Source organism: Nyctereutes procyonoides, unplaced genomic scaffold (assembly GCF_905146905.1).
Source record: "Nyctereutes procyonoides isolate TBG_1078 unplaced genomic scaffold, NYPRO_anot_genome, whole genome shotgun sequence".
Taxonomy (NCBI): domain Eukaryota; kingdom Metazoa; phylum Chordata; class Mammalia; order Carnivora; family Canidae; genus Nyctereutes; species Nyctereutes procyonoides.
In genome coordinates, this window is record NW_026575133.1 from 16877301 (window position 1) to 16893830 (window position 16530).

At 46.2% G+C, this 16530-nt stretch overlaps 1 long non-coding RNA gene across 1 annotated transcript; it reads left to right on the top strand.

Moving 5' to 3' along the window:
* Nucleotides 1-2295: 2295 nt before the first annotated feature.
* LOC129493665 (uncharacterized) lies at nt 2296-15010 on the top strand. The gene is made up of 3 exons (XR_008661184.1): nt 2296-2774; nt 3904-4097; nt 14886-15010. It is a non-coding gene; the product is annotated as an uncharacterized LOC129493665 (long non-coding RNA).
* Nucleotides 15011-16530: the final 1520 nt, after the last annotated feature.

Below are 16530 nucleotides of genomic sequence, written 5' to 3' on the forward strand. Positions count from 1 at the left end.
CTGAGCGGGGCTGGACAGAAGCGCACAGTAGCATGTGAGCTGGTGGGATGGCTGTGTAATAATTTCCCGGCATCCCATGTTTGTTCACATGTTTGTTTGTTGTCTGTTGTTCACATGTTCACATATTTGTTTTCCAGGCCAGTGGAGAGCCTGTTAGAAATGGTCCATGGGACCGCCGCAGCAAGCATTTAAGTCCCGCTTTTGGCCTGGGGACAAGCTACCTGTACCCTTCTAGTCAATTCCACCAAACCTCTCAAGACAGCCTTCAGGACTCGGAGCCCGTCTGCCGTGGGTTTAAGCCTAGCTTCAGCACATATTTGCTGAGTGACCTTTGGCCTCCATTTCCTAGCCTGCAAGGATGCTCCCGCCACAGCCTGCATCACAGCATTGCCCTGAGGATGACAGCAGGTAGCAGGTATCACCCAGGCGCTGCCGCCACGGGAATGTCTCCCTTGGCCACTTGGTCCTGACCCGACTGGCCAGCCGGTAGATCTGTCTCGTGCTCCGCAAGGATGGGCACAGACCTGATTGAAAGTGGAGATCATAGCACGGCTACCCCGCCACGAGGTGGGCATCAGTTTTCTCCACCCTCCTTCAGGTGGTAGGAGGAAGCAGCATGGCTGCTGAAAACTGGCCGTTAATTGGCCCAACGCACAACTTAATGGGCACATGGGGCTTTGCATGCATCTCCAAAATGAAGATTTAAGCCTTTATATTGAGCTTTGATATCATGGCTTCTTAGATCTAATAATCATGGACACACCAGGCACAGAGCTGGATCCTCACACTCTTTCCTGTACCTCACTCCATGCTCACACCAGTCCCGTGATGTCACTATTATGATTCCAGTTTACAGTTAAGGAAACCCTTAAGAGTACAGGTAAGAGTCTGGGGGCGGTAGAGTCAAAGCCACCACAATCCTGTGTGGCCTGTGTGAATAGCACCCCCAGGAGCTGTGAGGTGCATAACAGGTGGCAGATGCTGTTGCTTCCGTGCATCCGTCCATCCTCCCGGCCATCCCGTGCAAAGTCTCAAGAACCATATGCCGGGGCCCTGGCCAAATAATTTGCCCAAGACCAACAGCTAATAAATGGCGGAGCCTTCCAGAATCCCTGCTGTAGCACTTTTCCTGCACAGCCCTTTTTATAATGGTAATTCATTCATTCTCCCTCCATCCCCAACTAGATGCAAGTTCCCTGATGGTGTCATTCTCGAATCCCCAGGACACAGCAGAACACCTGGCTCAGAGGAGGTGCTGAATAAATACTGAAAAGTAAATGAATGAACAAATAGAGTATGGAAAACAAATACCGGGAAGAGTTTTTAATAGCACAAACGGTCCACTCTTTCACACCAGATGACTGGTGTGGGCACCCAGGGTGGTGGTAGGGTGGGGTGGGACCCTCGGTCTGGCCACTGGTGCCAGATTCTACAGAATAACGTCCCCAGAGCTTCCAGGCTGAGGTTAGTTAGCGGGGATGTACTCTCTAGAGCACCGCGAAGTCCCTTGGCCTCCACATGACATCTGGCCAAACAAGCATTCTGTTTCTCAGACACACTAAGACAATCCAGCCCAACAGCCAAAGTGGCCACTGGCCAACAGGCGCTTGGGTTCAGCGCTGATTTTGTTTAAACAGCTGAACGTGCACCGGAGAGATCCAGCTCTTCGGCTCCGGCCCTCTTCTCTCTTGTCTCTGGCTGAGGACGAGAGCATCTCAGGTCGGCACTCTTAATCCTCCTAAATACGGGGGAGGATGTGCTCCTGACTGGACGCCAAGGCACCCCAGAGCCCTGAGAAGCAGTCCCAAGGGGGGGGGGGGGGGGGAATGATCTGGAATGTTCAGAAATGCTGCCATCTTGTGGTACCTGCAGGCCAGAGCAAGGGACTCTGGTCAACTGCAACAGACCAGCCCCTCCCAAATTCGCATTTCCCTTTTTCTCATCTTTTTCCATCTTGACATTACCGCCCCCTACCCCCCACTGTCCCCCTTCCTCCCCCAACACGTACTCTAATTCCGAGTGGCAACAAATTCGTGTTTGAATATCATTTGGGAATTTGGATTTTTTTTTTCCTGAAAAGAGTACAACTTTTGAATCCTGAGGGATTTTTTTTGGAATTCTTTCTTTGGAGGGTGCACTTCATTGAGAGTCTGTGAGGAGAGTCCGCAGTGTGTGCAGCGTCCCTCAGAACCCAGCTCAGAGCACAGGCCATGAAGGCTAGACCTGTTGGCTCCACCTCCATGTGCCAGAGCCGTTCCTGCAGCCACTCTGTGTCCGGGAACCCCATGGTGGACATGGGCTTTTACCCTCAGCTTCCAAAAGCTCACTTTGTAAACCCTGTGGCCTTCACCCTGAAAGATTCGGGCCTTAACTGAAAGAATTCGTTTGTCAGGGACACCAGCAAAAGTCCCCCAAGGGCTCCAGATAGAAAAGCCACTTGCCAGTTCGAAAAGGAGGACAGTGAGACAGCAGAATGTTTGCAGTCTCTCATCCCGCCCATCGTCCTGTGGCGTCCTGGGCTCCTCATCTGAGGATCTCGTTTGAAAAGAAGAAGCAAGGCCTCAACTGGGTGCTCAGAGGCTCATCGCTGGAAGACATTGCTCCAAATCGGTCTACAGATCCTGCATGTTTGCATCACAAGGAGCTGAGCTGCCGGTGCCACCAGCCTGGTTCTGCCCAGGGTGGTTTATCTGCTCCAGGGCCAGCCCTCGGCAAAACTGTCAAGGGGAAAATAATGATCTTTTGCACCTCCCAGCTCTCCTGGAATTTATCAGGTCTGTAGAGGGCAAGCTTCTGAGAGGGGGGGGTAGGACTCAAGACAGGCAAGTTTTGACAGAGAGGGGAACTGGGTTACAATGTCTATGATGCTCCCCCAAAAGGGGAGGGGGCCCTCATGGAGCCTGCTTGAGCACTGAGCTGGGTGTTAGAATCAAAGAGTGGGAAGGGGTGCTCAGCTGGACCCTCCCTGCTGGGGCATCAAGCAGCAGCAGGGTGTAGACACCACGCACCTTGATTATCAAGACTACTCCTGAGTGCAGCTCCCCACTCCACCCCTTGGTAGCTTTGTGACCCGGGGTTGGTTACTTAACCTCTCTGTGCCTCAAGGCCCTCAGCTATAAAATGGGGGAAATAAGTTATGACCACAACGGTTTTTTTTAAGGATTAAATAATTTTCAAGTCGTTTAAATAACACTGGTGCATTATAGCTGTTAAACAAAAATTAAAGAAAATGTCATGTGTATTTGGAAGCAGCATTCATCTTCCCACACGCAGGCCCTGTGCTGGGTATCAAAGGCCCAAAGGCAAAGCACCAGTCCTAGCATGTACGAAAGGCTGAGGGATCAGACTTGATGTTCCGGTCAAACAGAACTTTCAGGAATACAGTTTGTGGGATGGGGAGAGGTTTTATAGAGGAGGGACCATGGAGAGGAGGGGGACGGACACATGGATGTGATGGGCAATAGTGCCTTTTGCACACCTTCCTGCTGGGCAGGTGCCTGGTGTGTTTGTACCACCTTTTACTAGTGGCCCCATGTAGTGGGTTGGAGTCTTGTGATTAGTTCCTACCAATGAGTGTGACCAGAAGTGACGTGTGTCACACTCACCAGACCCTCCAAAGGTCTCTCGTTCTTTCTGGCACGGTGACCTATATGATTTGAAATGATGGCTGCTCCATCGGCCTTGGTGCCTCCATGACCACAACAAACAGAAGCCCTTCCAACCTGTGATGGACTTGTTGACAAAGAAAGCTTGTTATTTGGGGGTTGTTTGCTACTGGAACACAGCTTGCCTCCCCTCACTGATATAATGGGCTGGATTTAGATCAATGACTCTTGATATTTGGGAAGGTGAGACATTGAACGGGTCGTTTGCCTTCTCTGGGCTTCGTTGTTCTCTTAACAGGACAACATTGTCTCAGAAGGCTGGCTGCTAAGGGTCCATGCTCAAGAAGGAGGGAGAAGCAGCAGAACCTTTTACCGCCCCGTAACACTCAACAGTTTAGAGAATGGTCCAAACAGACCATGCTGTGGCTTCTCACGCTAACCTAAGGAAGTAGGCAGAGCAGATGGATTCTATACCTGTTGATGATGGAGGAGGTAGGTCTTCGGCATTTCTGGTTTCCCCTCACACCTCCCCCTACCTCCTCTACCCCTCCTCTCTGCCTCCCTGCTCCCTGCACCCTCTCTCCCACCTTCCCTGCCCCCTACCCCACACCCACGAGGTGACCTCTATCAAATTTTCAGGCACTGCTTTCCATCTCTTGAGTATTCATCAGAATGCTGGAGTTGCCTTTATTTTACTTTACTAAGAATTAAAAATGCATTTATATATTTTGAGACAAATTCTGGGATATGCTACAGCCTTAGTTTAGACCCATCCCAGGGTCCCAAATCTACACAGCTTTGTACAGAGAAAAGGATGCTTGCCACAACAGCCCCGTGATGGGATAAAATCCTAAGGTGTCTTCAGAAAATGAAAGGAAGATACTATTGTGCGTGAGAGCTTCAGTTCTGGAAGGAAGCTTAGGGACGGATTTTTCAGGTTATACAGGAGAATAATGAGACCCAGGAAGATCAAATGACTTGCCCCACATGTTGGAGGAATGATATAATTCTTGGAAGACGACAGACTAAATCCTCAGTCTCCCAAATTCCCTCGTGTTCTTTTGCAAGATGACAGTTTGCAGGGCCTCCTGGAGATTCTGTTCAATCGATCTGGGGTGGGGGATGTGGTTTTAGAGGGCTCCCAGGTGGTCCCGGAGGCAGCAGGGGTGGAAGCAGGCCAGGCAGGGAAACTGATGACTGGTCCTTTGGCTGGGGCCACAGGGGGCCTGATAGGGAAGCTCCAGGCAGCTTGCTAGTTAGAGTGCAGGAAGCAGGTCTTTTGTCCTCTAGCGAGGCTTCACGGAGGAGGCTTGCCAGGTGCCTGCAGACTCATCAGGTATAGGGCAGAGTCACACAGTCGTATGTTACTGTTGAACTGACTTCTTAGGTCCCCAGGGCTGGCCAGGCCTGGAAAGTTGGGGATTATAAGAAGTGACCTTGGCTTTACTGATCAGGACACCGAGGCTCACAGAGGTCACGGAAGGGATGAAGCGTTAGGAAAAAGGAACCAGGCTGCATTCATTTGCTATAACAAATTACCACTAACTTAGCGCTTAAAACAACACAAATTTAGTATCTTAAAGAGTCAGACATGGGTCTCACTGGCTAAAATCAAGGTGCCACCAGGACTTTGTTCCTTCTGGAGGCTTTAAGGGGGGAATCCATTTCCTTGCCTTTTCCAGCCTCCAGAAGCCACCGCTTTCCTTGGCTCGTGGCCCCTTCCTCCCATCTTCCAAGCCAGCAGCCGTGCATGCCCTGCCCCTTCTGCCGGCACGTCTCCCCATCCATAGCTAGGAAAGGTTCTCTGCTTCTGAGGACTCATGGGACTACTTCACATCCACTTGGATCCTGTCCCCCGTGTCAAAGTCCTTAATTAGTCTGAGTCACATCCACAGAAGAAGTCCTGACATATTAGATAATGTTCACAGCTTCTGGGGGATTAGAGCGTGGGCATCTGTGGGGGTCTCTATCCTGCCCACCACATAGTCCCCACTCTTCTGCCTCCTAATTCAGAGCTCCAGGCCGTACACCAGGCTGGGCCTCTGTTCTTTCTCCTTCCAGCCCCTCCCGGCCTCCCCACAACACAGGGAGTGACTCCACCTCGGGCTACATCTGCTTGCAAACGGCTTGCACGGTTCCCACCCAAACCCCCCCCCCCCCATTTGATTCAAAAATTACATGCAGGACTAATTGTTGCTTGAGGCTACTTGTGAAATGGGGATAGTTTGCTATAAAAAATCCCAGCACAAGGATTCAAGGTAGGAAATGAATTGCTCTGGGAGTGGGGACAGGAAACACACACACACACACACACACACACACACACACACACACCATTTGAGTACAAGACTACACCTCCTTCCCAGAAGTCACAGAGGCCTCCTCACGGGGAAGGGGATAGTGAAGATACATCTTTTAAAAAGTTTTGTTTAACCCAACGCTGACATGGAAGCAGAAATGCAAACCAAAGCTGGCTGTGGACTCGGACTGGAAGAGTACTGGTTCTGCAATTAGAAAGACCTCGAGCGAGTCATCCCCTCCCGCTGGATATCAGCTTCTACATCTATCGAAGGGGAAGGGGAGAGCTTACCTGTGGGCCCCTCCCACAGTAAAGCCTCCAGTGTAGACTCCTCATTATTAAAATGTCCATCTGCTCCCCAGACTCATGGAGAGCTCAGCTGCAGAATGGAGTCAAAGCTCTCAGCACAGGGACTGGGAGTAGCGCACATCAGAAAATACTGGCTCTTGTTGTGATGTTGTAACTCGCCTTATCCTCCTTATCCTGGGTGGTGCGCTGTGTATTCATCACCTTATTTAACTCTCACAACACATCTAGGAGGGGGGCTCTAGTCTTACTCATATTTTCCCAACGAGTAGACTGAAGCCCAGAGCTGAAAACAACAGACTTCTCTGAGGCAGAGCTGGGACAAGAAGCTGAGGACACAGAGCTCAGTCTCTATTCGCACCCACGACATGCTTCTCTGGGGATGTCTATCCCCTTCTCTGTAGCTCTCAGCTCCCTTCCAGCATCACAGATCCTCAAAGACTGTCATCCAGTGGTCATTGTGAGCTGAAAGCGGATGCAAAGAGCATTCAGTGATTAGCCTTCTACTTGTCAAGTGAGTTTGAAGGAAAAATTGTCCAGATAAAAGAATAGAGGAGGAGTTGAACCAAATTGTTTAACAGATAGGTCTTTGGAAAAGAGGGAATTTATTTATTTATTTATTTATTTATTTATTTATTTATTTATTTATTTCGATTTTATTTATTCATGAGAGACTCGGAGACGTAGGCAGAGAGGTAGGCAGGAGAAGTAGGCTCCCTGCGGGAAGCCTGATGCAGGACTCAATCCCAGGACTCTGGGATCATGACCTGAGCCAAAGGCAGATGCTCAACCACTGAGCCACCCAGGCGTCCCTTGGAAAGAGGGATTTTAAAAATTAGAAATGTTTGCTGTAGATTTTCCAAAAAAACAAAAACAAAAACAAAAAAAACCGCATCCAGTGACAACCAGTTGAATGTGGTCCAGTGCCTTCTAGTTTACCTCAGCTGCCAGTAAAAGTTGGGGCTGAAATCCAACGATTTTTTTTCCCTGAAAGAATTCTTTTACCTTTCCGTGTATGCGACTTGGAGTCTCTCGAACTTTATTTGTAAGTGTTTTTGTTTCCGACTTTACATGTTCCTTTTTTTTATTATGAACCACCCCAAAGAGTTTTGGCCACTTTAGGTTACATATAATGAGGTGGGGGTGGGTTGAGGCAGGGAGGATCTTAGCTCAAGTCTGAAATGCCGTCTCCCAAAGACACAGGTATATAGGGTCCAGGCTGTAGGACCTAGGGTGCACCCAGCAGGAGGCTACTTACCTGAGAGATGGGAGAGCCACCTGGGACAAGACTCATCCTAGGGGAAGGGACCATGGAGAGTGGAAAAGATGGGGGTTGATCCTCCAAGTCCAGGTGGTCACTCAGGTCAACCTCCGATCCATCCACCAAAAAACTGAGTGGCCTGAGTCCTCAGAGAAGAGTCCACAACAGAAAAGGAAGAGTGGAAATTGAAAGGGTAGGACAAGAGGGCGAGCTGGCAAAGGTTGCTGCTCCCTTCTCTGCTCCCAGCTCTGCAGTTACCACTGAGGCCAGAGTGAGGCTCAAGATGATGGGGTCTCCAGGTTGAGGAGTGGGAGCACCCCAAGAGAAAGAAGGCTGGTTCCCAGGGTGTGGGAGTGCTTTTAGGGTATGTATGCCCTTTTCTCTTTTGCACACTGCCCAGGGCAGATCACTGATCTCTCTGTCTCCTGTGGGAGGTACAGCAGGACCTGGACGGTTGCTCATGGCAGGCAGCAGGTAAACGTCAGGGTGAGCTCCACCCTCCACGGGGGAAGCTTCTCTCCAACTGGAAGCTGTCCTCCTCTGCTTTCCCTGCCCTGTACTGCACTCCCAAATCTTCCCCTCCGGAGGCCCTACTCTCAAGCGTCACTTAGACAAGAATTCCTGTCTCGGGCTCTGCTTCTAGAGAATTTGACCTAAGCCCATGTGCTGAAGGCAAACCCCTGAATAAAGCGACAGGAATGAGTCTGAATATATTAGTAATTGTAACTAGGTTAAATCCAATAATAAAAAAATACACAGAGATTCCGGATTGGCTCGAAAGTAAAAATGAAGAAAATGAATAAAAAACAAGATATGGAGATATACATGATTAATGAACTCGAATTAGGTGTTTATAGCACAATGCATTTCACACAGACTATATACACATCACGTTTTGAGCTCACATAGACCCTATACAAAAACTGGCAACAATTTAGCCATGAAAGAAGCCTCAATAAATTCTAAGGAAATAAACCAGACAATGTTTTCTGATCATGTTGGGGAGATAAGAAATCAGTAGCTAATTATTAGCTTAAAAAGTTATATCTGTTGGGTAACTAAAAAGTTGGCTCTTTAATTACTCTTGGGTTAGAGAGAAAAACATAAAGGATATTCTAAAATACTTAACGTTAATAGCACAATGAAAGCATAGTATGTCAGGATGTTTGGGTGGCTCAGTGGTTGAGCATCTGCCTTTGGCTCAGGCCGTGATCCCGGGGTCCTGGCATCGAGTCCCGTAGCAGGCTCCCCGCAGGAAGCCTGCTTCTCCTCTGCCTATGTCTCTGCTCCTCACTCTGTGTCTCTCATGAATAAATAAACAAAACCTTAAAAAAAATAAACTTAAAAAAAAAACATGGTATGTCAAATCTGCTTGACAGATCGAAGAAGGAACATATGGCTTTAAATACATTTGTCAAAAAAAAAAAATCCCTGAAAACAAATCAACTAGCCTTTGATATTTAAGCTTTTATACTTCTTAAGTGGCAAAAACCAAAATCTCAGAATGGCGTGATGGGAAGAAATAATAAATACAGTATAGAAATTAATGAAACAGGAAACAGAAAAAAATAGATAAGGCCATGGAGTGGATGAATGACAAACTGAATCTGCAGAACAAGCAGAGTCTGACCGTGGATCCAATTGTCAAGGCAAAAAAAAAAAAAAAATTGAAGGTAAAATTAAGGAGCTGATGAGTATCTGTGCCCCTATATTTTCAAAGCCCAAACCCAAAATGGAACCTCCAAAAGAGGAGCAAAAGAAACAGGCAGAGCAGAATGGACCAGTGGATGGAACAAGGAGACAGCCTAGGCCCTCAGGCTGCCAAGCAGGGTACAGACACAGCAGTGCCTTCAGATTCAGACAAGGAACTTCCTGAAATGGACATTGATTGATTAATTCCAACAATTGTTTATATTAAAACAGACTATTATAAAACTAAAAAAAAATACTAGCAAAAGCTAGCATGCTAGCATTTTTGAAAAGGTTAGTAAGGAGAATCAAACATCTGGCAAAATTGATTTTTTTCATTGAAATTTTGGTCGAGAGAATTGTAGATTTACATGCTATCAGAAGAATTAATGTAGAAAGAGTCTTGTGTACTCATTCCTCAGTTCCCCCAAAGGTAACATTTTGCAAAACCAGAGTATAAAGCACAACCAGGATATTGACACAAATACAATATACTGATTTTATTTAGAATTTCTCTGTTGTGCTCATACGCGTTGGTGTGTCTGCACATGTGTGTACTTAGTTCTATGCAGTTTTGTTATGTTTTGATTCATGTGTCTGCCACCCTAGTAAACACACTGAACAGTTCCTTCACCATAAGGATCTCTCATGAAAAATCATTTTTTAAAAAGGGAGTGAAGATATAAAAAAAAAATAGGTACACAATGAAAGCAGATAAATACTTAACAGATGCAGTAGAGAGTAATAAAAGTATATTGTGAACAACTGTGTACGAAAAACTCAGGAAATGTAGGCAAAATGGATAAATTGTCAGAAAAATATAAAAAGCCAAAACTGGGGTAAGAAAAATAGACGTATTGACTAGACAAAACAATAAAGTAATAGATATGCTGATCAAATAACTTTTCATTTTAAGCCCTGGTATCAAACAATTTTAGAAATAAGTTCTTTTAAATTGTCAGATTAAAAGTTAATCCTTGCTTTACACCAATTGTTTGAGAAATCAGAGAAGTTTGTCTAACATATTTTGTCGGAGGAATATGCCTCAACTGAACACTCAGAATAGTAAAAAAGGTAAGAGCTAGGAAAGTATTAGCCCACCAAATTCAACATTATAGCTAAAATAGATCATGGTAAACTGTATTTCAGAGCACAAAGATCATTTCAGCAAATCTGGTATTGTAATTCTTTTTTTTTTTAAGATTTTATTTATTTATTCATGAGGGACAGAGAGAGAAGCAGAAACATAGGCAAGTGCCGGACTCAATCTCAGGACCCTAGGATCATGCCCTGAGCCAAAAGCAGATGTTGAACCACTGAGCCACCCAGGCATCCCTAGTATTATAATTCACCATATTAATGTACTAAAAAGAAAAATTACATAGTTATCTCAATATATCCAGAGTATGATTTCAATACAGTTCAACATATAATTATATATATTTTTTTAGCTGAGAAAAAAGGTAAGGTTACTTTTTAAAAGTACATAATATATATACTAAATATATATATATATACCATCTATATAATATAGTGTAAGATATTCCATTCAATACAATGAGAAAAAAATAAGATGTAGAAATTAAAAGAATAAACAGAAAAACTTTCTTTGTAAATGGTAATGATCAATGGGAAAGCTCTTAATATTCAGAAGTGTTCACAAAATTGCCAGATGCAAGAGTAGTTTACCTATGCCCATGAAAGGAGTCATCCCTGACTTCTGCCTATGGTCCTGTTGAAGTTACTGGAACTGGACTTACCATCCCACCATAAACAAGTAGAAAACAGGGTCAAATACACGAAGCAGCTGCTCTCAGGCATCCAACGGCAGGACTCTGGTCTCTGAGAAAAGGCAAACAAATGAGGTAAATCCTATGATCCCTGTCCTTCTTGGAGGAAGGTTCTAGAATACTGCACCAACAAGAAGGCCTCAAGCAGTCCATGGCTGCCTCACTGAGCTGAGAAGAAAGTCGCTTCTTCTGAGAAGAAAGATCAGAGGCTTTAGTGAGGCTGAGGAGATGGGAACCTGTGGGCAGAGAACCAGAGAGGGAGGAGGTTAAATTCAGAAAGAACATCAGGAGTTTCTGCGGAATACTCTAATGTGCTCGCTCAGAGTGAAACTCCCAGAAGCCAGGGAAAGGATCATCCTGAGGTTTCCACTACGAGGTAAATGATGTCCAGAGTTTACCCAGGCTTGGGAGACACTTGAGTTCTGACCAGCTAAGGGAGAGTCCTTCATGAACATCTGGGATTTTCAGCAGAGTCACTGGAAGACTCACATTGTAGTAATAAGACTAAAGTAGCCCAGAGTAAAAATGTCTATAAATCAACCCTTTAAAAAGCATAAAAACAAGACATTCTACAGTGTTCATAAAGGTAGTGGGGTACTAGTGCAGAAACAGAGAAACAGAATAAAGAAAACAACTTAGAAAGAGACCCATGATATATGATTTCAAAAAAAAAAGGGGGATGCCGTGGAGGGAAAAAAATGAATTATTTATTTAGTATGTTCTGTTGGGGTAACTGGCTCACTGCATGAATAAAATTGTGGCTCTAATTCAAACCACATTCAAAGATGAAATCAGAAAAGGCCTCGATGTGAAAGAAAAATGCTACATATTCCATAGAAGAATATGTAAAAGAATATCTTTTTGACATTAGGGCGGTAAGGATTTCTTCAATTAGACACCAGAAACATAAACCACATGGCAAAGATCAGTGAACTTGACTACATCAAAATGAAAAATATCTGTTCAAACATGGCCACTAGAACCACTGTTAACTGAGGGGTGGAAGGTTGGGAGGAGATAATGAACATTGTCTAAAACCAACAAAGGAATAGACTCTAGACTTCAAAATACTGCAAAGGAGCCAGAGGAAAACAGGAAACCCAACGGGAAGATGTGCACCATTCCTAGAAGAGAGAGCTAAATGGCCAAGACGTTTATGAAGAACTGTTTCACTTCATTAGTAATTAGAAAATAAGCAATTAAAAAGCAATGAGATGCTAATTGGTAACAATTCCAAGGATCAGAAAGAAAAGACAAAACGTTAGTGAAGATGTGGGGCACCGAACCATCCAGTGCAGCTTTCATGTCAGCAGTCAGCCCTGGGCCTCAGTCTCCAGAAGGACAGGGACCCCGTGTCCTTGGTGAGCTCTGGGGTGCTAGCTGGGTGCCGGGCAGGAGTGGCCTGGAGCCGTTTCAGATGACACAAGGTTGAGCTTGAGCTACCAGGGCTGCCCGACTGTGGGCTACCGGGAGAGACCATGGTGGCATTCAGGCCCTGGCACTAGTCCAGATCCGACTAGAAAATTCAGGAGTGGGGGAGGCCTAGAATGCAGTTTCTTTCCACTTAGGAATGCACAAGACAAGGTGGGAGAAACAGAGGCCAGTCATGGGGTGTTGGCACGCCAATCCACGCCCCTCATCTCTTCTTCCAGGGAGGGGGCAGATGTGGGGGAGATCCTCAGGTTTGGCTCCTCTGGTGCTTCCAACAGGTCCTGAGACCCTGTGTGGGGGCCTCTGTGCCTCAGAACCCTCATCCATGCTGTGGGGGGGGGGGGCTGGCCCTCGCCTACCTCACGGGCCACGTTACATAAATAGGAAGGCCGCCTGTGATGAGCTGGACCATTGGGGAGAGTTTGCTGGGCTTGCTTTGAGGTTTGACCTATTTATTTTTCTCCAGGAGTTTTTTTGAAAATTTTCTTTATTAAGGTTTTTTCCTTCCTTCTTCCTTTCTTGCCTCTGACTGACATCAGCACAAAAGCCAGCGTGGGCAGAATTTGGGTGTTTAAGGACACTCCGGAGCAGTCCATTGTTGGCCTCTCCTCCTTCCCAGGCCCTGGTCTCTGCCAGACACTGAACCCCGAGGACAAAGGACAAGGCTTCTCATCCTCTGTCCCCCATAGGTCCCACTTCTGGTCCCTCTATTCAGCAGCGCAGGACTGGGTCCCAATCAGAAGCCTCAGGCCCCAAGGTTTATCACCGGGCCACCCAGGTCCAAGGCATAGTCACACTGCTCCCGTCTGTTACTCCAAAAAAGAACTTTTGGTCTGCAAAGTGTATCCCCCACATAACATTCAGGAAGGACAGACTTGATTATGGTTGAGACTCTGGTCACCAGCTTCACATCTCCTGAAATTTTCCCTACCTGGATGCCAAATGTCTCAGGATTTGCCATTAGAACTAAAAAAACCAAATAAGGAAAACTCGAGTCCAGCCAGAAATATACCATTTGAAGCCTTACTAATTAGTCATTTATGCCTCAATGTGAATGAAATACTTGGCTTTTCCTGAGGGTCAGGTATGAGAAAATTCTAGAACATTCCAGAGGCCTGTCTGTAACAGGGGAGGGGGCATAGGCGGGACAGGTGAAGGTGCCGAAGACAAACCCCACCCCCTCCTGACTGACCCTGGACTGGTCTACCCAAAGACTGGCCAAGCCCCCTCCCATGAGGCCTGCCCCCTCCTTCCCCAAGATCCCCAAGATCCCCACCACCCAGGCTGGCCCTCCTGCCCCTGCCTCTCCCCTCCCTCCTTCTCTCGCTTTCTCTCTCTACAGATCTCCCCATTCCTTTTCCTTCTCTCTTTTCACCTTCTAGTTGACTCTCATGTTTTCCTTTCCTTTCTCATTCTTTTGTCTTTCACTTTCTCTCACATTTTATCCCATTTATTGCCTTTTACCTTCTCTTTCAGGTTCTCTATCACTTTCCCTCCTTCTCCTGAACTTCACTTTCACTTTGTCCAATTTACTTGTCACTGGAGTGCTCAGCCTGTCATCCTCCTCCCCTCCCCAAGTCTTTGCACATCCTTCTGTGGAGGTTTGGGTTCTGTAAATGCTACACATCGATGAGCATACATTCTTTCCTTCTCTCTCTTCCCACTTTTTTTTTTTTTTATAAATTAATTTTTATTGGTGTTCAATTTACCAACATACAGAATAACACCCAGTGCTCATCCCGTCAAGTGTACCCCTCAGTGCCCATCACCCATTCACCCCCACCCTCCACCCTCCTCCCCCTCCACCACCCCTAGTTCATTTCCCAGAGTTAGAACCACTTTTTTTTCTTCCCCCCTCTCTGGCCCATGCCTCCCCTCCACTTTGCCTCTCTCCCTTCTCCCTGGATACCCTTCTCTCCCCCATCCCCTTCCTTCCAGCTGTGTGAACATCTCAATCGTACCATGTCGGCAGATCCTTGCTGGCCTGACATTTTATCCTAGGTGCGTCTGCTTTAACTATCCCACTTAAAAATTAAACCCATCTGCCCCAAACTGAAAACAGCCTCTCCCCCACCGGGGACAATAAATATTGATGACTTGAGGCATGATTGGCTTTATGATGTTTGATGACAACTGGTCTCAGTTACAGAATTTACATCATTTAATAAAAAAAAATGAAAAGGCCTAGCAGGGATGTTGCGTGTCAACAGACATTATTAAATGTCAAAAGAAATACATTTTCTTCAAGAGCCTGAAATCTAAACAACGTGAGGGTGCTGGAGAGGGGCTGGGCGTGGGGAGTTTGGACAGCTCTTATAGGAATATTGTTTCTTTCTTTCTTTTTTTTTTTTTTTTTTTTTTTTGCATTCGCCCTGATTTGCTCTGGTTGAGTTTTCCTAGAGTCCTACTGTAGCCACCACCACAAAGCCTTTCTCTAGAAGTCCTCTTCCTTTTCATTATCTGAAAAGCTGAGTCCATTTGACACCTCTCTCCTTTCCCCACAGGACACCCCTGAGATGCTCCAGTGGGAGAAACTGGATGTACCAAAGGGCAGGATAGCTGGAAGCCGGAGATGAGGTGAGAACGCTTACTTGTGTTTCTTTATTTTTATTGCCAGTAGGAACTCAGGACTGCCTGGCTCTGAAGTTGAAAGCAAATAAACCAAGATCTGCTGTGAGCCTACTGTGCTTCCATTTATATCCTGATAAGTTAAATATAAATAGTGCTATTAAAAGGGGTGGCTGCCAACATTTCTATTTGGGGTACACTCAGTCATTAAACAAAAAATAGAAGGGTGGAAACAGTTACTTCTATTTTAAATGTATTTATGTGTTTTATGGAGCTGGGTTCTGACTACCTGAGATACTTCTGGAGGCTCATGTGGGTATATTTAGAAGGATCATAAATGCTTGTGGTCTTCAGAGTGGTTTTGAGAATGAAGTCCCTCAAGGCGTTTGTAATTGAAAAGGTTAACATGGCTTCTTGGAATTCCTCACCGACCTCCCCCACCCCCTCCTCCCAGGGGCTTAGGCTATGGGAGAATCAGACTCTTTTTCATCACAGCAGTTGTTGTGGTCTTTCAAAGAAGGTTCTGGAAAAGAATAGCAGGACTGCAATAAGAACGCAGGGATTTATGCTACCCGGTCCTGCGTTTGTAAAGCAGGGTTGTTATTAATAACTATCTGATGGGGTCATTGCGAAGGTCCCAGGAATATTATTTGTGGGCAATGTCTTGACAATGGAGAAGGGGCTAAGAGGTGTCTCTTCTGGAGACAAAGGGTGTGTCACCGGGAGATCTCTGAACCTTAGACACTTAACAGTTGGAGATTTGGGGCAAGTCATGTACTCTCTGGGGGCCTCAAATTTATCACCTGTGAAATGAAAATGCTAATACCTACGTTATAGGCCTTTAGTGGAAATTAGATGCCAAGTGTTTAATAAACATGGAGTGCTGCCTTCTTTCATTCAGAAATATTTGAAACACTGACTGTGAGCCAGGGAAGCTGCTGGGAGCTGAGGATGGAGACAGAAGTTGTTAGAGGAGCAGATCTGAGTCCGAGGGTGCCACTCTGCAGCTCTGGCCTCAGAGCCTGGAGGCACTCGGAATCTGTGGAGGAATTCCAGAGAAGGTGGAGGAATGTGGGAGAAAGTTCCAAAGAAGGATGTGAAAAAGCAAGTGGGTCTAACTTGTCCAGGATGTGGAGGGTGGGGAGTGGGGCACTCGGGAGTGGGGAAGCTGTCTTTTCTTGGCGGACAAGTCATCCGAGGCCATGGAAGCACAGCATGGTGCTGAATGGAAAGAATGATGCTGAACTTGGACGGAAGAGGCATATAGAGGCCGGAACGATGAGTCGCAAGTTCTTGGATGAGTAGAATGGCGAGCAAAATGCAAGGTTCATTAGGATTTTTATAGATATTGCCATTGTGTTCACGTTGACAAGGTTTGCCCTGTATTTTTTTTGCATGGTTAAGGCTGGAATGAAGCTGGAATGCTCGGAGGGTCCCACATCCAGGTTCAGACAGGTCCTCTCAGACCAAGCCCATTACCTGACAAGCTTAGTCACCTGTGTTGGGGGGGCGGGCAGTTGGCAGGATTCTCTCAGGAATGACTTTCTTGTGATTTGTCCAGAAATTCCTTCCCTCAGCCAA